Below are 21,504 nucleotides of genomic sequence, written 5' to 3'. Positions count from 1 at the left end.
GGAAGACCCTCCCAGTTTCACCAAGACAGGTACCCAGGGCATAAGAAGTACTAGGCGTGTTTAAGTGCATCTCTCACCTCCTTCCTGGGGCCCCTTTCCAGGAGCCAGGGCCTTCGTCCTGCATTGCCTTCTCTTTGTGCAACAGAGTCCCAGAGAATTCAGCCTCCGTAGCTGACATTCCCACCAACACCATCAGATCCATTGAGCGTGTGCAACCCACTCTCGCAGTAACACACTCCTGGATCCTTGGCATTGCCGAAGTCCTGCTGTGAGTGGGTCTCTGAGTGACAGCTCCTTTGATGCCTCCTTCTCCCTCCATCCTACTGGGAGTTGCCATGCTCCCACCTCTCATTCCTTTTACATCCTTAGCATGCCAAAAAGCTGGCACCACGTAGTCACAGATTTTGATCTATGCTGGCAGCAAAGGCCCAGGATGGACTCTGCTTGAGGAAGGGAAGGGCTTGAAGAGCTAGATGACATCAGTATGAGACAAAAGAGCAACTCTAAAGCTCCAGACCAATGAGGGGAGGAGGAGAGAGGCTGGGAGGCTGAGCACACTCAGGCTAGAGACAGACATGCCTGGTGAGGAGGGGTGGACAAGGACTGTATGTTTCAGGTCATTTACCCAGGAGTCCAGGCTTATACATGGCAGCAGGGGACCTGTTTGGGTTTGGACCACCTGTGTTCATCAGAGAAAAAAGCTGGCAGGGAGCCAGCAGTGGGACTATTGTGTCAACGGCTGTGTGCCTCTTGTATGGGTTTTTTATGGAGATTGTGAGGCTCACACCTTCTCCTGGTTGGCTGAGCTGATGAGAGACCATGGCTGGTTTAATCTGCCTATTTCACACCATGTGTTGAAGGATGATCAAAGAGGGTAGAAAATGTGGTCCAGTTATGCCCAGGAATGTAGGGGGAGCAGCCTCTGGGGGCCTAAATCTCCAGACTCCATCGCGTGGTGCAGGGTCTGCTGACCTTGGCAGAATTCTATTGCTGGGTGAGGGGGACGGGGAGTGCAGTTTGCACTGGCTGTTACCCCATGCCCCCTTCCTGAGCCCCGTCTTGTACCATCCCATTTGGGATTTCTTCCATCCCAAATATCCATTGGGCTGCCCAAGTGGCTCAGCTGGCAAAGAATCCTCCTGCAATGTGGGAGACCTGGCTTTAATCCCTGAGTTGGGAAAATCCACTGGAGAAGGGAATGGCTACCTACTCCGGTATTCCGGCCTGGAGAATTCCATGTACTGTATAGTCCATGAGGTTGCAAAGAGTCGGACATGACTCAGTGACTTTCTCTTTCACTTTCTTTCTTTCAAGGACGGTCACTGCGAGGCTGCTATTCACAGACCAAAGAGGACTGCAGACTCAAAATCCATTAGCATCTGGATGGCAACATAACCATGCACAGTGGAGACTGATGCAGTAAGATGTGATGGGGCCAGTGTGGGGCTGGAGAGTCTGCACCTCAGTTGAAATAATTCAGGTACAAAGTATTCAAAAACTCTGTGCCAAAGATGATACATCTGCATATAGTATCCGGCATCTGCTAGTGCAGGGTTTTCTCTTTTCCTCCTGCCCTAAGAGGGCTTCCTAGGTGACTCAGCGTAGAGAATCCACCTGCAGGGCCAGAGACTCGGGTTTGATCCCTGGGTTGGGAACATCCCATGGAGAAGGAAATGGTAACCCACTCTAGTATTCTAGCCTGGGAAATCTTATGGACAGAGGAACCTGGCAGGCTACAGTCTGTGAAGTTGCAGAAAAGTCAGACACAACTTAGCTAAACAACAAATCGGTCCTAAGAAGGAGCCCCTCCTGGTTAGCTTCCTCAGACTTCCTCCCACACCAATCTAGAGATGCTGAGCAAAGGACAGGCAGTGTGAGTCAGGCCCACTGCTTCTTGTTCCACTTGGGCAAATACTTGACCTCTCTGTTTTGCTTTACTTCTCTGCCAAATGGGTATAATATCCTTCTCATCCACATTTAAGCTTTGTTTTGAGGATGAAATGAGATAATGCATTTGGGAAAATGTATACCCTGCTTCACTCCACAATATATCAGAGGGAGATTCTAAAAATACTTGTGACATAAAAGGATAAAAATAAATAATATGTGAGATGATTTTGTGATTTTATCATAAACACATTTTCATTATTGTCCCTGGGAGCAGTGTGGAAGTGAAAATAGATATATTATCTCTCAGAATCATGTTCAGTTTAACCTTGGGCTTTGGGGTCTTGACTGAAAAGCAGGCTGGCATGGGAACTTTAGGCATTGCAGCTGGCTGCCTACTGGGCCCTTGAGGGTGGGAGAGGGTGGGTGGCGGTAGTCAATACTGATTTTTCAGCCTCTTTCCATGCTGGGTCAGGATTCTAACTGCAGCTCATTCTTATTAATGCCAAACATCCCTGAGTGTCCCTTTGTGCCTGGTCCTCGCTGGGTCTTCAGACACAGATGGAAATGACTGAGGTCTGTCCTACAGGGGTTCCTAGGAAGGGACCTGGGAGTGAAAGTCACGACTCGGGAAAGCTGATTAATTCCTTCTTACTTCAATTCTTTGTCTGTAAGATGGACATTGTAACCCTCCACTTCCTCCCTCACAGCCATGCTGGAGGGATAAAACGAGAACGTGCTCTGATAAGAAAAATTGCTATGCAAATGTGAAAAATCATCATCTCTATTCAGTACTGCTCGAAAGTGATTTCAAAAATAACAGGGCTGTAAGGATTTGGGAACCAACATGACCAAGAGGGTTTGCCTTAAATATTCCACCCTGGAGTTTTTCTGGGATATGAGCACGACTGCGAACCAGGTCACCAAGATGAACCCTTCCCCCAGAAAAAATGGAAAGCTCCAACTTTGGAGCCTTTGGTTCGATCCCTGGGTTGGGAAGATTCCCTGGAGAAGGGCATGGCAACCCACTCCAGTGTTCTTACCTGGAGAAACCCCATGGATAGAGGAGCCTGGTGGGTTACAGTTCATAGGGTCTCAAAGAATCAGACACGACTGAAGCGACTTAGCATGCATGACTCTTTAATACAGTGGTCCCCAACCTTTGGGGCACCAGGGACTGGTTTCGTGGAAGACAGTTTTTCCATGAACGGTGGGGACGTGGGGCATGGTTCAGGCAGTAATGCAAGCCATGGGGAGTGGCTGTAAATACAGATAAGGCTTTGTTGCTCACCTGCCCCTCGTGGCTCACCTCCTGCTGTGTGGCCGGTGGGGGCTGGTGTTGGGGACCCATGCTTTAATACATGTGGAGCACTGAGATATGCATTGCAGGGTGGGAAATTGTTATATGGAGAATTGTGCCCATCCCCAATTTCTGTGTTGAAATCCTGACCTTCCACTCTCCGAATGTGATTGTGTTTGGAGTTAAGGTCTCCAAAGAGGTAATAAAGTTAAAATGAGGTTGTTAAAATGGGCCTTAGTCAAATCCTGTAAGGGTGTCCTATAGGAAGAAATTTGCATGCATGAAGACACCATGGATACTCACACACGGAGGAAGGGCCATGTGAGGACGAAGTGAGAAGGTGGCCGTGTACAAGCCAAGGAGAACCCTAGCCTCAGTTCAGTTCAGTTCAGTCGCTTAGTCATGTCCGACTCTTTGCGACCCCATGAATCGCAGCACGCCAGGCCTCCCTGTCCATCACCAACTCCCGGAGTTCACTCAGACTCATGTCCATCGGGTCAGTGATGCCATCCAGCCATCTCATCCTCTGTCATCCCCTTCTCCTCCTGTCCCCAATCCCTCCCAGCATCAGAGTCTTTTCCAATGAGTCAACTCTTCGCATGAGGTGGTCAAAGTACTGGAGTTTCAGCTTTAGCATCATTCCTTCCAAAGAAATCCCAGGGCTGATCTCCTTCAGAATGGACTGGTCGGATCTTAATCGTGGACTTCCAGCCTCCAGAATTGTGAGAGAATGTATTTCTGTTGTTGAAGCCACCCAGTCTGTGGCATTTTGTTATGGCAGCCTTAGCAAGCTATTATAGATGTATCCAGGAAAGTATGAATTATTCATTCCTTTAATAAATACTTATGAATTTGGGCACTGTTGGTATGGGAGATGAAAGGATGAACAAGAAAGATGTGGCTTATATTCTCAGGAGGCTTGGAGTCCAATAGCGATCTTGTGTCTGCCTTCAAGATGGGGAAACCAGACTGACACTCAGAGAAAACATAAGATGACATTTAAATTGAACAGTACCGACTTCAAGTGGTAGAAGTTCAGAGAAAATGGAAATATAAGAAAATCGTTAAGGGGACTTCTCTGGTGCTCCAGTGATTAAGACTCTGTGCTACCCATGCAGGGGGCCCAGGTTCAATACCTGGTCAGGGAACTAGATTCCACATGCTGCAACTAAGAGTTCAAATGCTGCAACTAAGACCCAGTGCAGCCAAATAAATAAATATATAAAAAAAAAAAGAAGAAGGAAAATCAATAGGGGACGTTTTGTGGAGAGAAGACTTGAAGATTGGAAGATGATCTGGGCAGCCCTAAACTTTTGTAGGGAGCTTATAGGTCCAACAAGAGTCACCCGTCCGTACTGGCTTACCTGGAAGGTACAACTCCCTGGGAACTTCTCAGTATTCCAGGCGACTGGCCAACACAGTCTTCTTCCCTGGGAGCCATGGCCACCACCCTCTCAGGCTGAAAATTCCTGCTCTCCAGAGACCAGAGCTTGGCCAGCTCTTCTGTGGTTATTTGCTTCCATTTCTCCAGGCAGATGGGGACTGCTGGCTGTTCATCAAGTTAGCAATTAGCAAGTAATTCATTAGGCACCTAATGAACAAATTATTAACCTGGCAAGCCATGTCCAACCACTGACTGGGGGGAGAAATGGCTATTAATAAGGTCTTGGAGTGGCAGCTGTGGTTTAGTGGTTAAAGCGTGGGCTGGGTGACAGGAGATGTGGGTTCTGGACTCGTGGGCCAAATTGCTTTACTGCTCCAGGCCTTAGTTTGGCTGCTCATGTGGTGGGAGTAAGAAAATCCTATTGCTGGGCAAACTCAATGTTAGAGAGTCTGTATAAATACAGGCCATTGGGTTATACGAAGTCTAAGACCCCTGCATTCTAACTTGCAATGATTCCAACACCACCACCCCTGTACCTTCTGGCCCCCAAACCAAAGTAAGGCATATCACGTCCATCCCTGAAACTCTTGTAATTGCCAAGTCACATTCACAATTCACTATGTGCATGGAACCCAGCTATATGCAAAGGGCTGTGCAGGGAGGGCAGATGTGTGTGAAAAGTCCCTGCTTTCATGGCATTTACGATTTGGTTGTGGGTATCCGACATTCCCAGGTGGAGCTAGTTGTAAAGAACCTACCTGCCAATGCAGGGGACACAGGCGACACGGGTTTGATCCCTGGGTCAGGAGGATCCCCTGAAGGAGGAAATGGCAACCCAATCCAGTCTTCTTGCCTGGGAAATCCCATGGACAGAGGAGCCTAGTGGACTATAGTCCATGGGGTTGCAAAGAGTTGGGCATGACTGAGCACGCAAGGACGTGCTCAAACATTTACACACAGTCAACTAACTCAAGTACAAAGACATTTGTGGTAGGGCTGAGAGCTGTAGGATTTCAGAGTAGACAGGTAACTAGGTGTTAGAGTAAAGGGGGGCCTTGCAGGATGGCAGGGTCTTGAAGCATGACTTCACTGTGCTTTTCTGACTGTAAGAGTAGAATGGGCTCATTGCTCCAAATCTTGGAAAGAAAAAGATAACCTGTAATCTCATCAGCCAGAAATAACCGCTATTGACAATTTTGTATCCGGGAAGGATCTGACAGGCGGAGATGGTGGAAGGATTGTGTTGAGGTGGTGGAGGACTGAAGGTTCTGGGATGGGGAAGAATAGGATCTGTGGTCAGTGCTTTGGGAGATGGAAGTGTGGACCAAGCAGGCTAGAGCGGGGCCCCGGGGCGGAACGAAAGTGTGGTGGTTGTTGTTTAGTTGGTTGTGTCTGACTCTTGTGACCCCATGGACTGTAGCCTACCAGGCTCTCTGTCCATGGGATTTTCCAGGCAAGAAGGCTGGAGTGGGTTGCCGTTTCCTTCCCCAGGGGATCTTTCCGGCCCAGGGATAGAACCCATTTCTTTTGCATTGGCAGGTGGATTCTTTACCACTGAGCTATCTTGGAAGCCCAGAATGGAATTAGAGGAGGGGGAAAAGTGCTGGTGAGGGCATAAGGGGCCAGACTGTTGAGGGGTGGGGAGGACGTGTATGTGAGACAGTGCCTTGTGCCCTGGACCGGAAGCCTCAGCCAACAAGCCAGACTCTGTTCTTCATCACACTCGTGATGCAATGGAACTTATTGATGTAGTTGTCCTACTTGGGAGATACACTGCAAAAACCTCTGCAGGAAAAATAAACAAATATGAAGCTGTGGCCAAGTTGCCAAAGGGAGCCTGGGGCCAGTGGAAGAGGCAAGGAAGGTCTCCACCTAGCGCAGCTGGCCAGCTGGCTGGGGCTGTTTCCAGTGTGTCAGCAAGAACCCTTGGGGAAATAAGGGACCTGTCCTGCTTTGCCCTCATCCAACAGGTGTGATCTTTCTCCAGACTCCTGCTTGGTCCCTAGGGGATGTCTAATCCACAGGTATTTTTTTGGTCATGTACCAGCAGAGAATGTATAGTTGACAAAAACTCTTTTTTCTCTAAGATAATTAACAGGTAATCTTTTTTTTTTAAGATTTTTTAATATGAACCATTTAAAAAGCCTTTATTGAATTTGTTACAATACTGCTTCATTTTTATGAGTTTTTTTTTTTTTTGGCCATGAGGAATGTGGGATCTTAGCTCCCCAACCAGGGTTCAAACTCCCACCCCCTTTTTTGGAATGCAGTCTTAACCACTGGACCGCCAAGGAGGCCCTGGAGATAATCCTTGGAGTCTCTCAAAAATCCTATGAGAAGCATGTGTGCATGCTAAGTCGCTCAGTCATGTCCGACTTTGCGACCATTTGGACTGTAGCCTGCCAGGCTCCTCTGTCCATGGGATTCTCCAGGCAAGAATACTGGAGTGTGTTGCCCTTCCCTCCTCCAGAGGCTCTTCTTGACCTAAGGATCAAATTACCCATATCTCCTGTGTCTCCTGCATTGGCAGGCAGGTTCTTTACCACTTGTACCACCTGAGAAGTCCCTCTATGAGACAGGTATTGCTATTAATCTCATTTTACAGATGAGAAAGTTGAGGTTCAGAGATGTGAACTGACTTACCCAAGATCATGCTGCTGCTGCTAAGTTGCTTCAGTCGTGTCCAACTCTGTGCGAACCCATAGACAGCAGCCCACCAGGCTCCTCTGTCCCTGGGATTCTCCAGGCAAGAACACTGGAGTGGGTTGCCATTTCCTTCTCCAATGCATGCATGCGTTCTAAGTCGCTTCAGTCGTGTCTGACTCTGTGCGACCCCATGGACAGCAGCCCCCCAGGTTCCCCTGTCCACGGGATTCTCTAGGCAGGAATACTGGAGTGGGCTGCCATTTCCTTCTCTTACCAATATCATATACCCAGAGAAAATCTGGATCTTGGGACTGCAGTGGAATAACTTGGTGGTAAATAACTTGGTGGTTTTTGGAGATGGGCTAGTTCTGCATTCAACTTCCTACTCTGCTGTTTTACTCATTGAAGAGTGTGAAGAACTTGGACTTAGTCTATTATTTTCATATATCAATGGGGGCTATTTACCTCCGTGGGTTATTGTGAGGCTTAAATCAATCAACACAGATGTTATGGACTTAGCACCGGTGGCTCAGACGGTTAAGCATCTGTCTACAATGTGGGAGACCCGGGTTCGATCCCTGGGTCGGGAAGTTCTCTGGAGAAGGAAATGGCAATCCACTCCAGTACTATTGCTTGGAAAATCCCATGGACAGAGGAGCTTGGTAGGCTACAGTCCACGGGGTCGCAAAGAGTCAGACACGACTGAGCGATCTTCACCGTAAGTGCTCATTATGAGTTAGCTATGATAGTTGACTCATTGGAAAAGATTCCGATGCTTGGAGGGATTGGGGGCAAGAGGAGAAGGGGACAACAGAGGATGAGATGGCTGGATGGCATCACTGACTCGATGGACGTGAGTCTCAGTGAACTCTGGGAGTTGGTGATGGACAGGGAGGCCTGGCGTGCTGTGATTCATGGAGTCGCAAAGAGTCGGACTCGACTGAGTGACTGATCTGATCTGATCTGATCTGATTTTTAACTCTGGGTTTATTTGAGTCACAGACATAACTTAAATCTCGAGGCTGTCCCTTAGTTCTCTGCCATAGCTAGTCACTCTGGAATTAGGAAGAATTCAGGTTCAGTACCATCTTCCTGAGACTGCTTGGCCCCCAGGGAATCAGACACAGATTTCCTTAAAGGACTCTCTGATTAGCCAAACACTCAAGTTTTTCGGGATGCAGAGAGGTTTCTGTGGCTCATGTGATAAAGACATTGATGCCCACCAGACTTCCCCACATCGATCAGTCCCTGTGCTGTTAGACAGGACCCCATAACTGGTTCTGGCCTATGGGTTGTAGGTGAAAGTGACACCTATCACTCTGGCTGGCTCTCTGCACTCCAGCTATAGTGACTGAGGATGCTTTGTATTCCAGGAGGTGGAAGATGACAGCCCATCAGCCAGTCTGGATCCTTGAGTGACTGTGTGGAGTAGAGCCCCTGCCAACAGAGCATATTGTGTAAGGCAGAAATAAACTTTGGTGGTGTAAATGTTGGAGACTCTGCAGATTTTTTTTTTTTTTTTTTGCTTTAGCATAGTCTTGTGTGACTTGGGTTCCATCCCTGGGTCAGAAAGATCCCCTGGAGGAGGACATGGCAACCCACTCTGTATTGGTTGCCCAGAGAATCCCATGGACAGAGAAGTCGGGCGGGCTACAGTCCATGGGGTTGCAAAGAGTCAGACACAATTGAAGTGACTTAACACACACACACACACAACCTTGTTTAACCAATACAACCCATCTTGGTTGGCCGAGGCCTGACATTTTATGTTAATAGCATAACTAACCCTTTGCATTGGACAGCTTTTTATAGTTTTTTATAGAGCAGGCTAACACCTATTACCTTTTTTGACCCTTGGCACAATTACACATATGGGAATGCTCCCTGGTAAGTCTTTAGTGCTATTTCTTTAAGCAGTGTCTGCTCTAAAATCCTCATTTCTATACATATCCAGTTTTCAGTCAACCCCTCTCCCCACTATACCCTGATTCAGCACCATAGTTTCCAAACTCTGTTGTACTTATCTGTCCATCTGCTTCCCCCAACCACGCTGGAAGCTTTTAGATACCATTTTATCTAAGACAGAGGCAGCGCCTTGTCGATTTGGTGTCCGTATCTATTACAGTAGGTGCTTTCATGATGGCTGATGAACCACTGGGTTGTGTAAGGGAGGCAAGGAAGACTACTGTCCCCACTGGGAGGCAAGTTAAAGGACTTTCCTAAGGACACGCAGCTGGTAAGAGGCGGAGCCAGGCAGCCTAATTCTGAGTGCAGAGTCTTACCTGTCTTTTTGCACGGGCTCTTTTTCCTTTTTTTTTTAAGGGTCAGAAGAGACGGTATGGGCCATGGTGCCTTGTAAGGCATTCTGCTACTTCTACATTTCCTATTTCCAGAGGCCAATCAGCAGGCCCACGTGGTGGTGTCCTAACTGGAGAAGGGTGGACCAAGGAGTGTGTCCAGGAGAGGATTGGGAAGGGTTCCCTGGGGGAAAGGCCTTGTCTGAAGCGCCCTCAACAGCAGGATGGTACCAGGAGATTGCTTGCTTGCATGCTTAGTCACTCAGTTGTGTCCTATTCTGTGTGACCCTTTGGACTGTAGCCTGCCTAGGCTCCTCAGTCCATGGGATTTTCCAGGAAAGCACACTAGAGTGGGTTGCCATGCCCTCCTTCAGGGGATCTTCCCAACCCAGGGATCGAACCCGTGTCTCTTGTGTCTCTTGCATTGCAGGCAGATTCTTTACCCGCTGAGCCACCAGGGAAGACCCTGGAGCTTAGCAGGACTCAATTCCATGTCTCCTTGAACAAATGGGAAGGAGGAAGAGGGTGCAGGGAGGCACCAAAGGAAACTCTCACTGTAACCCTAAAGGCAGGGGTCTGGGGTGGGGAACGTGGGCCCATTGGCTGCCTGCATCCCTGCAGGGCTCTCATGGCCTCCTGCCCTGTGCCTGGCGTGGCCAGCTTGGTATGGCGTTTGTGCAGCCCATTTTATCGCCCTCAATTGCTCATCAACAGACACAACATCAGCTGTGCCTCATGGCCTCCCTGACTCCAGGCTCCTCCTGTGGGAGAGGCCGGAAGGGAGGCCCTTTCTCATCCTCTGGCGACCTGAGTCAGACTGCAGGAGAAAGGAGCGCGATGGATCCCACAGAGGCTGTGAGCAGCACCTGGAGGAGAACTGGCCCTCCTTCAGGACTGATAGGAGTTGGAAGCACTTCTGTACGCGGGGATTGGTTTAAATCAGTCATCAGGTTCCAACTGGAGCTGATTGTTTTTCTTGGCATGATAGGTCTGCTCCAACACACCCGCTGCCTGTCCTCCTTAGTGGGGTGGATGGTTTCTGTCTTTGGAAAAGCCTTTTGGACACCTCCTTGGGACACTGCTGGCATGTCTGGGCATATATGGGGGGTATCCCAGAGTGTGATTTGAACACCAGCTTCCCAGGTACCTCCCGGAACCCTGGATCTTAGAACAGAGGGTATTCAGAGTTCACGGAGCAGCATTTACAAGGGGATTAAAGGAACTCATGAGTCAACTCAAATGACTGGTTGTGGCTGCCTGGAGTGCTGCGTTGAAAAGTCTTAGTTTCGATCAATTAACACATGTGCTCCGGTGAGGACAGGGGAGTGGCTGAGATGCTGCACAGGCAGATTTGCCTTCTTGGATTCTCATTTGTATCTCCTTTCTTCTGGTGCCTTATTTCTACTATTAGAGAGCCATTAGCTCGCATTAAGGCCTGTCTCTCTGTTCTTATTTCTTTAAAATGCATATGCGTCAGTCAGGGAGGAGAACCAAGAAGGCATTGAAGAATTCAATGACTGATTGATTGGGATTGATTACCAAAAAACAGATCATTATCAGTTTTGCTAGTGCTGGAAACTGCAGTGACACAGTGGCAACTCTTCAAATACATAGGTTTTCTCTTGGCTTAGGATGGGTTATCAGACTGCCTTGCAACATGGCAGTCGGCTGAGAGGAAATGGGAAACCAGTTGGGTTTGGTGGAAGGCAACACTGGGGAAGGAAATGGCAACCCACTCCAGTGTTCTTGCCTGGAGAATCCCAGGGACGGGGAAGCCTGTTGGGCTGCTGTCTATGGGGTTGCACAGAGTCGGACACGACTGAAGTGACTTAGCAGCAGCAGCAAACATAGACAATGGGGGTCCCTCATCAGGGGTCACCTTGCAATGGGGACATCAGGGGGTCAGAGCTGACCAAGGGTGCTGACCGTCTTTGGGAAGGCAGGAATTTCTGCTCAGAAACTTTCCTGGCAGTCCAGTGGTTAAGACTCTGATCTTCCAATGCAAGGGGCGTGGGTTTGATCCCTGGTTGGGGAACGAAGATCCCACATGCTGTGTTGTGGCTTGGCCAAAGGAAGGGGGGAAACCTTTTTTATCAGGAAGCCCTGTGTTCCCAGCACTGTGGGCTGTGCTTCTGTTACTCACTTCAGGGGAATGGGGCTGGGGGAGAAACAAGGTTCAGTCTTAAGACTGAACAATTACTAGGGTAACTGGGTCAGGAGTGGGAGTGGGGGGGCAGTCCACACACTATCAAAGAAGACTAGACAGTTTTGCTGTGTAGACTGGAAATTCTAACCTGCCCGACTTCCATCAATGTACTAAGTCTTTGCAGATTTAGACTTTAAAGCAAAGAGTGTAAGAGATGCAGGTTTGATCCCTGGGTTGGGAAGATGCCCAGGAGGAGGGCATTGGAATCCACTCCTGTATTCTTGCATGGAGAATCCCATGGACAGAGTAGTCTGGCAGGCTATATAGTCCATAGGGTCACGAAGAGTTGGACACTACTGAAGTGACTTAGTGGCATAAGCCAATCTACGATGAAAAGAATTTAAATGGCAAAAAAAAAAAAAAAAAAAAATCCTCTAGTCAGATTTGTCAATTGTTCCTAAGAAAAACAGAAGAACAGAATAGGAGGAAAGAGGAGCATTCATATATGAGTCATTTACCCCAGTCAGTCCAGTGACAGGAGATAAGTGTTTGGAACAGGTCAGTGGTCCTGGCCTGCATCTTTGTGCTAAGGTTATGTCAGGTAAAAGGAATCATTGGCTCATTCTTTCATTCATCCAACAAGCACTTACTGTTCCAGCCTCTGATGATCTGTGGTGAAGACATAGGTCTTGTCTTCAGAGAGCTTTGAGTCGATGAGGAGTATACACAATGAAAATGGGCATTAAAAAAACCTTTTTATATTGTATTGGGGTGTAGCCAATTAACAGGCTTTTGACATTTTCAGGTGGACAGCAAAGAGATTCAGCCATACATATACATGTATCCATTCTTCCCCAAATTCCTCTCCCATCCAGGTGGCCATATAACATTGGCCAGAACTCCCTGTGCTATGCAATAGGTCCCTGTTGGTTTTCCATTTTAAACATGCCATTTAAAGAGGTATGTTTTATAACTTTAATATATAGTGGAAGTATATGTAACTTTGTTCTGTATTTTCTAATTTGCTAGTAAATGTGTTATCATACTTGAATAATTTAAAAAATTAAAAAATAAAAGGTACCATTTTAAATGTTCCTGTCCATTGAAAATGGGCATTTTTGATAGAATGTGGTAAGTGCTGAGCTCTGGAAGCCTCAGTATTTCCATTGTCAAAATGGGGATGTTCCTCTTTATCTTGTCTTCAAGTCACTAGAGCAGCAAGAGCTGCCCCAGCAGTGCCTGAGGTGTGGGCTGCTCCTCCCTGAAGTCGGGGGTGGGAGAGAAGGGAGGGGGGCCCCAGATATCCCCCGGGGGGTGGATGGGCTGCCCCCAAACAGAGAGACTGCGGCCTGCATCTGCAAAGCACCTCATACATTTCCAAGCACTGTCTTGTTCAGCATCTGATTTGATCTTTTTTCTCCCTTGTGAGGCTGGTGGGGTGGGGAGCGTCACTCTAGAGGACCTAAGGTCACTCGTGTAGCTGGGGACAAGGCTGTTGGCTGGAACCCGAGGATGCTTTTCTCACTCTATGGGGTGCCCTGGTTGAAGATTGAGGAGTTGGCATGGAGATGGAGGCGAGGACAGAAGTTCCAATAGCCTATAGTTCAGCCTTCCTTCCTCTTCCTTTTTTCTTCCAACTCTTTCTGAGTGCCAACTCATGGTGCTACAGTACTGAACTTCTTCTGAGGCTGCCAGCAAACCCAAGTCAAAACTGGAACTTGAGCCCTAGTCAGACCCTCATTCCAAAATGCTCCACATGCCCCCTGGGGTGTTGCTCCAGGAGCCAGGTGGCAATAACAGGAAGAAATGGGACCAAGCCAGGGCTGGGGAAATTACAGAATCCCGCAGCTCTCACCACTATTAGCAGTGCAGATCCCTAGTGTAGCCAGTTCCACACCCTCCAAGGGGCAGGGACTCACCCATCTTGGAACAGGGAGGCAGTGGGACACTGGACCTCTGGAAATGGCCCATTCTGGATGGAGCCAGCTTTGCTGGTGTGATGGCTTCACTGTGAAGTAGGAGGTGGGGACTGCACTTGATGGCTTTGATGGGAGTGGCCCTGCCCTCCTCTGCTGAGGGCAGACAGCATCCAGGCAGGCCAGCTGCCAGGGAGAATGATAGGCATCTGGCTGTCCAGGAGTGTGTGTAGCCTGAGGCACTTCTGGGAAACTCCCTCTTGCTTCCCATCCTTGTAGATGTGAAGTCATGGGGAGGCAAAGGAACAATTCAACTATCCAAGCTGTCTGGAATCAGGGAACAGGGGCCCTGAGAGTCCCCTGTCCTGGCAAGTGTTTCTGTGACATTGTCTTAGTTTTTATTATTAAAAAGTATTTTATTTTATTGAAATGTTTTAAGCAAGTTGTTGCTGTTCAGTCACTAAGTCATGTCTAACTCTTTGGAACCCCATGGACTACGGCATGCCAGGCTTCCCTGTCCCTCAAGGAGGGACACTTCCCGAATACAGGACTTTAAAATCCCTCAGGACTGGATTCAAGTCGTAGGTCAGCTCCTCGCTGACAAGTCACTCATGGACAAGTCCCTGGGTGCCTTGACTTTAGGTTTTGTAGTCTGAAAAATGCCCACTTCAGAGGCTGTGCAGGAGGCCTGAGATAAATTCATAGGGGAAAGCACTGTGAGTTGCTGAGCGCAAGGCACTTGTTGGTACTTGTTTATTATTGTCATGGAAGTTTCCTTCCAACCCTAAGAGCCTAATGATTGGAATTCATTCTTTCTGGGTAAACAGTAACCCTCCCCCTGAGAGCAGTAGGAAGGAGAAGACAGCAAGAAAGCACTAGTATATATGAGGACAGTGGGGGCAAGGAGAGAACCTTCTGGATAATGGGAAAAGAAGTTCCCAGGACGAGAGGTCAGGGTGAGGGAGGTGAGCACCCAGGCAAATGTGCTCATCTGGTAAGCTCTAGGCCGGGCCCAAAGACAGCTTGTCTGCTCAGAGAGGAACATCCTGGTCCCCACTTTCTGTTTCTAGCCCCTGCGAGCCGCCTTTCAGTCCCTGGAGACTGAGCTGGGCCCTCCAAGTGACAGTCCATCTCAGACCCAGCTCTGAGGCTCCGCCTACCTTGTCAGGCTTAGCTAAATAAAGACATGGTCCCTGTGGGGGGCTGCTGGTGCTGAGAGCTCTCCTGGGGGGCGCCAGGCAGCAGGAGCCAGCTCCCCACAGCTTGGTAAAAGCAATCATTGCCCCTCTCCCTGCATTCTGCCTCTGACCTTGGGTAACCTGGCAGATTGCCAGCCAGCGCCTGAGAGCTGAGGGCGGTGGGCGTGCTCAGGAGAGAGGCTGTGGGGTTGTTCCAGGCAGTGGGGGTCTGCCAAGGGCAGTGTTGGCACCTGGACAATGCTGGAGTGTGGCTGGGACGGTGCCAGCACAGGCTGGGTGCAGGGTAGCCCGGGCAGTGGGGAGGCTTCCACACTCACTGGGATATTTTAAGCTGACAGTAGCATATCAGAAGGGACATTTACCAGCTCAGCTCCTGCTGCCACTGGGGAGTTGCGAAGGTGGCAGGGGAAGTGCTGGGTTTCAGATTTTTCAGGATGCGTGTGACTTTGGGGTAAAGAGGGGTTTAGAGAAACAAACCTTCTCAGACCTGTCCTCAGACCTGAAACGAAGTGCTGAAAATTACTGAGTGCCTTCTGCCTTTAATCCATCTCCTAATGTAGGAGAAAGCAGTAGAGCCCTGGCTCTCTGGCTGCTGGGTTTCTCTGTTTGAAGGTGAAAGCTCACTAGACTAAGGTGTGTTCAGCCCCACTTTCCTTCCAGTCCTGGCTCCTCCACTTGTTGACTGCATTGTAACCTGGGCTACGTCATGGGCCATCTTCAAGGCTGAGTTTGTTCACTTGGAAGGGGTGCTGAGTCAGCCATGTCCTCTTCCCAAAGGGAGAGGGGGATGGTGTAAGGACTTCAGGATCACGGAGAAAGAAGTTGTGAAATGGTGAGGCAGGCTATATCCACAGAAGGTGGTATTGCCAGCTTTCTGCCTGAGTAACTCTTCATCTGCATTCCTGCATCCCCACTGTAGCAGCAGCTTCCTCCCCTTCTAACAGGCTACCCTGGGGCCGGCAGTGTGTGTGTGTGTGTGTGTGTGTGTGTGTGTGTGGTGGGTGGGGGGGCGGGGGGCAGCAGAGGGGTCTCCAGAGATCCTAGGGAGAGGCAAAGTAAAGCCAGATTCCCACCTCTTGTTGGGTGCTTACCTCGAAAGAGAACATGAAGCATGGGAACACTGACAAATCAATTAGAGAAATCAATGCCCTTGAGTGCAGTATGTATTTCTTTCCTTCTAGCCCGGTCCCACCCACCCTGGGCCAGCAGCTCTGTTTATTCTTCAAGAATTAGAAGCTTTAGTTAAATCCCTGCTGCTCTCCATCCCCAGACAATTTCACTCTGGCCAGGCTGGGAATCAGGGACCTGGAGTGGCCATGTGGGGAGGGAAGGTTGGTGAATGTGTCAGCCTGCCATTAGGAGGCAGATGGGTCTGGAACGGGACTGAGAAAGCTCATGGATGTCCATGACCTAGGCCCAGGACACTGAGCTGGACACTGTAGCATGTACCATGGTAAGACAGCATCCTTTCTAGGCTTTAGACTTGAACTGCAAGGATGAGACCAGAAGAGATCACAAGAAAGGTAAAAAAGAAATTGCAGTTCTCACAATTTCTTCACTCTATTGCTGGACAGGGCAGGGAGAAAGGGAATATTTAAGATGTTCTGAAATTTGACATAAAAATTCATAGTCTGGAGAGCTGCCCCTTTGCTTATTTATTCAGGAAACAGAGGTTACCAGGGTGGGGTCCTGGATCCCAACTGCCAAAGTTCAAATCCTGGTTCTGCCACTTAGAATATGACCTTAAGCAAGTTATATTACCTTTTTTTGTTTGTTGTTTTTTTTTTGACTTTAGTTGTCTCATTTGTAAATTTGGCCTATTAAGAGTAACTACTTCATAGAGTTTTATCAAAATTAAAGGGATATCAATATATATCTTTCCATAAAGTTGGCTCCCTTAATTATTATAACCAGTGACAAAGTCTGAGAAGTCAGGGCTAGTTACTTTCCCCAGGCCTGTCCTCTGGCTGGTCACTGTCTGACTAGAAGATAATTTCCTTTTTCCTTGTCCCCTCTGTTGGATCTACCACATATTGCTGATTCATCTTTCTAGAGCCCCTGACAACCCCTTCCTTCCATCCAGGCTCACCACCACTTCCTATTTTGGATCCCCATTATTTCAGGCCGAAATTGTTAAAGTCGCTTCCTAACTGATCTCTTGTCTCCATCCTTCACAGAGTTGTCAGATCAATCTTCTAAAACACCGTTCTTATGCCACTGGCCTGTTCAAAAATCATCAGTGGCTCCTAAGGGAGCAGGAGGGAGGGCTTCAGTGCTTGTCCTCTGTGCCTCCCATCAGACCCTCCAGACCTTCTCTGACAGGCCCCTCCCCACCTGTGCCCTTGGCTCCTCCCCACTCTTGGGTGCTTCCTCAATCCTGTCTTTCTTGTTTAGCTGTGTTGGGTCTTAGTAGGAGTGCAAGTGCTCTTTGTTGCAGCTGGTGAGCTTCTCTTTGTAGTGTAAGGGCTGATCTAGTGGTGGTGAACGGGCTTCATTGCCCCTCAAAAAGTGGGATCTTAGTTCCCCAACCAGAGATTGAACCCTCATCCCGTGCATTGGGAGGTGGACTCTTAACCACTGAACCACCATGGAAGTCCCCTTGAACTGTTCTTACCACTGCACTTGACCTATGCTGTCCCCTCCCCAGAACACTGCCTCCCTCTGTGTTCCGCCAAATTCTACCATCCTTCCAGGCCCAGCTCCAATCCTATGTTTCCTTGTAAGTCCTCCCGAAACTCCCAGGTACTAACCCTTCCTTTCTCTCATTCGGTTCCAGTGTGTCTTTGGGTTGCTCAGGCTGTTCATGGATACCTACCTGACCTAACTCTATTGTGCACGGCTTCCATGGCAGGAGCAGCCCTGCTCAGAGCTGTATTCCCACAGCCCTCGGCACTGTTGGAGGGAATCCAGTAAACTTGGGCTGCTTTTGTGGGAAGTCCTGGGTCAGCTGCTGTCCCATGCCTGAGGGCACCTCTGTTTGCCAACTCCCTGATTTCTGATGTATCTTACCTGGCACCTTCTTCTTCTTTATATTCCTGGTTGGATTTTCTCTCTGGGACATGTGATCCTCAGAATTTTTTGCTCCACAGAAGGAAAAGAAGGGATAAGATTCTGCTGGCAGTAGCTCAGCTCTGGTCAGTTGAGCTGTGTTAACGAGAGTGCATGCGCGCATGCGTGTGTCCTAGGGTGGGCCAGCAACCCTACTCGCTTCCACTGGTCTTTTTACATGCCTATTGCTCTTACCCTCCAGAGAATCCATGCCACCAGATGAGTAGGCCTAGAGAGATGAGGAAACAGAAACGAACAGCCAAGTGTCCTTTCTCCCTCTCCCTGCATATTGTAGCTCCCGTATCTGTGACGGTGGAGGGGCTGTCTTGGGTGGGCAGGAGACTCATCTACCCACAAGCTCACGAGCCACTGGGCTTGACCCTTAAAGGCTGATGAAAGGTATAGTCTTGGAGGGTGTGGGAATGTGTATCCGTGAACTTTAAGAGCATCTGTTCATACTTCCTGAGAGTCTCTCCTTTCTCTGAGACTCCCTCTTACAAGGTCTCCTATTCTTGACCCTCTACAATTGTTGTTTAGTTGCTGAGTTGTGTCTGACTCTTTTGGGACCCCATGGTCTGTAGCCCGCCTGAGTCCTCTGTACACGGGATTTCCCAGGCAAGAATACTGGAGTGGGTTGCCATTTACCTCTCCAGGGGATCTTCCTGACCCAGGGATTGAACCTGCATCTCCTGCATTGGCAGGTGGATTCTTTACCACTGAGTCACTGGGGAAGACTGACCTTTTTGTCTCTATTTCCCTTGAATCCCCATTGCTTTTTATCTCTGCTTCTCATTTGCCACTTAGGTTTGTATGCCTTATACATAGGTTCCTAATCCTTCTGGATCCCAGAGGAAAAGGGTGACGTTTTTTGAACAACTTTCTTAGAGCCAGGCATTTGACTCGCTGCTCTGTGTACAATATCTCATCTTGTCTCTACAGTTTGAATTAAAAAAAATTTTTTAATTTATTTGGCTGTGCCAAGTCCCAGTTGCAGCATGTGGATTGAACCAGGGCCCCCTGCATTGGGAGCATGGAGTCCTAGCCACTGTACCACCAGGGAAGACTCAGGTTTTTTTTTTTTTTTAAATCCCCATTTTATAGATGAAATAACTGAGGCTCTGAGAGATTAAATTGCCTATGGCTGGCACATGTCTGTCTATGTTTCCTCTGCAGATCTTGACATGGGGTAGGGGTGCTTACACACAGGAGACACGTGGGTTATCATGTGACACTTGTACGCTGCCATATCTAAGGGCAGCTCAGGTTGAGGGTGGATCTGCAGAGAGTGAGGTGTGGTGAGTGACGCTTATATAGACAGGTGGGAAAAGAGGGCCTCATGGCCACAAGGTGAATGCTGGCCTGGTGGCATTGTCCACTGACCCGGAGTCCCTGAAGGACTTCAGCCTCCTGCTACCAGATACCCCTCCCACCACCATGGGAATCAGTGGGCACACCCTGGGTGTTCATCACTGCTTTCTCATTAAAGCTCCTAAATATGCTTCAGAGAAATTTCTTTCTAATGTCCAGTCAGGGCTCAAAGAAAGTTAAAGAAATTGTTTTTGAGATGAAGGAGGAAGAGCAATGTGCCGAACAGTAATTTCAGAGTCTAGAGTAGGGCCCTTGGGATAGGGAAAACCTCCGGTGGGGATGCGGAAATGTGGGAGTGGTAAAGGGCATTTGGGCAGCCAGAAGATTCAGGGAGTAGGAGAGGGGAGGGGGGAAATTTATTTACACCAGACTCCAGCCACTGAGGGCTTCCCCCAGTGGCTCAGAGGCTAAAGAATCCACCTGCAATGTGGGAGACCTGGGTTCGGTCCCTGGGTTGGGAAGATCCCTGGAGGAGGGCATGGCAACCCACTCTAGTATTCTTGACTGGAGAATCCCCAGGGACAGCGGAGCCTGGAGGGCTCTGACTTTGTGACTCATGGGGTCACAAAGAGTCGAACACGACTGAGTGACTAAGCACACACCCGGCTTCTGATTCAAGAGTATAATTCTCATCAGGTTTTCATCCTTTAACCTAAACTTTTATGAAGCTGGTTCCTTACACCCCCCCAGTTCTAGGAATGAAGGTGTTTAGTCTTTTCTTAGAACTGGAGGGGCCCGGAAGAATGGCAAGAAGGTCAGCCCCCGGGTACTTTCCCCAGCTCCAATCCCCAAGCCTTCCTGGCTCAGATTCGCTCACCTGCTAGGGCCACGCCCCCAAGCGGGCACCACTCAATGGCCCTGGGACAGTACGGACTGAGGGCTGATGCCCTAGGATGGGGCAAACGTGAGGCGTTCGCAGAAGACCCTCGGCTCGGCGATTCCAAGGCTGGAAAGAAGCCGCGTTCCCGCCTAAATCCGCAAGACAAACGTTGCTCCCTCTAGCTTTTCTACTTGCGAAGCCTGTCGGTTTTTTAAGTGACCCCTCCCTTCGAGCCCAGGTCCATTTCTAGCATTCACGCCTCTCCAGAGTCTTGTTCATTTAAAAATGCATTTTAAAATGCACTAACACCTACATCTTTGGTCCAGCCCAGATCCGGTTTTGCGTAGCGCGGAAAGTTTACGAGGTATTGCGTGTACCCCACCCTGGCACACGGGGTGCGCGCGGAGCTGCGTGCAGGAATGTGTGCGAGGGCGCCGAGGGGTGCAGAGCAGCTTTAACGCAGCCGAGAATGTGTCAGATGGGCGCGTGAAACTGGGGTGTCGGGTGTGCGTGGGTCTGCCCGCGCGTGCCCGAAGCCCACCGCCTCTCGCCCACTTGCCAGAATGTGTCAGCAACCTTACTTCTCCTTCAGCCCTTTCCCAGCCAGACGCCCCTCCTTTTTGGTGCTTCTGAGCGTTTACTGTAAATCCCGTGACTAAAACACGCTGGTGAGCCCGGCCCGTGGACATATGGATCAGTCGCCCCCTTCCCGGAAGGGGGAGGGGGCCCCACCTGGAGCCTCGGAAGCAGGGAGCTGCCGGTTGCCTCGGGAGAACTCCCCGGAGCCCAGCTCGCCGCCAATCTTGGCGCGGAGACCTGCGTCGGTCCCGGGGCGCTCCCACCAGGGTGGGGTGCGAGCCAGCATCCCCGATCCTTCCCGCGCAGTTCGTGGAAGGGTTCGCCGGCCTCGGATGGGGTGGTCAGGACGCCCTGGCTCGGCAGCTTTCTTCCCGCACTAGGGGAGGGAGACAAGTCGGGAAGGGGAGTCTCGAAGGGTTACGACGCCAGGGAGTGTAGGGGGCGAGGGCGCCGAGGGTGTGCGGGGAAAGTTCTCGAGCCCCGCATGAAGAGCACACGTGTAGGCGGGCGCGGGGCTCGACCCGGGCAGGAGGCTGTGCGGGGACGCTGGCGGTTGGTGACGGAGGGGGTCCTTCATCTCCCTTGCGTCTTCGGGGAGACGCTCTGCCTCGGCTCCTGGGTCGAAGGACGCCCATCGGATGGTGCAGCCCCCTTCCCTGACCCGGACTCCAGCGGGTTTTTTTTTTTTTCTAGCGCCCTTCCCCCTACGCCCCCGGGTTGGCTCGAGAGCCACGGACTCCAATCCCTCGGGCCTCCGCTGAACCTCCCCAGGGCCTCCCGGAGCGGGCTGCCCTGGCGCGGGGGCGGGGGCGGTGGGGGTTGGAGGGCGCAGCCGGCTCCGGGCGGGGAGAGGAGGGGGCGTGGGGGTTGCCGCGCAGCAGCAGGAGCAGCGGGAAGAGAAAGGTGAGGAGGTT

At 49.9% G+C, this 21,504-nt stretch overlaps 1 long non-coding RNA gene across 1 annotated transcript in view; it reads left to right on the top strand.

Annotated features, from left to right (window-relative positions):
* Positions 1–8,709, top strand: part of LOC133253331 (uncharacterized) — a 103,657-nt gene extending 94,948 nt beyond the window's left edge. Inside the window, exons 2-3 of the long non-coding RNA XR_009738288.1 lie at positions 1,315–1,480; positions 8,591–8,709. This is a non-coding gene — a long non-coding RNA (uncharacterized LOC133253331). The remainder of the gene's footprint in view (positions 1–1,314; positions 1,481–8,590) is intronic.
* Positions 8,710–21,504: the final 12,795 nt, after the last annotated feature.

Source organism: Bos javanicus, chromosome 8 (assembly GCF_032452875.1).
Source record: "Bos javanicus breed banteng chromosome 8, ARS-OSU_banteng_1.0, whole genome shotgun sequence".
In the NCBI taxonomy this organism is placed as follows: Eukaryota; Metazoa; Chordata; class Mammalia; order Artiodactyla; family Bovidae; genus Bos; species Bos javanicus.
This window is presented reverse-complemented; position numbering and strand designations above follow the sequence as displayed.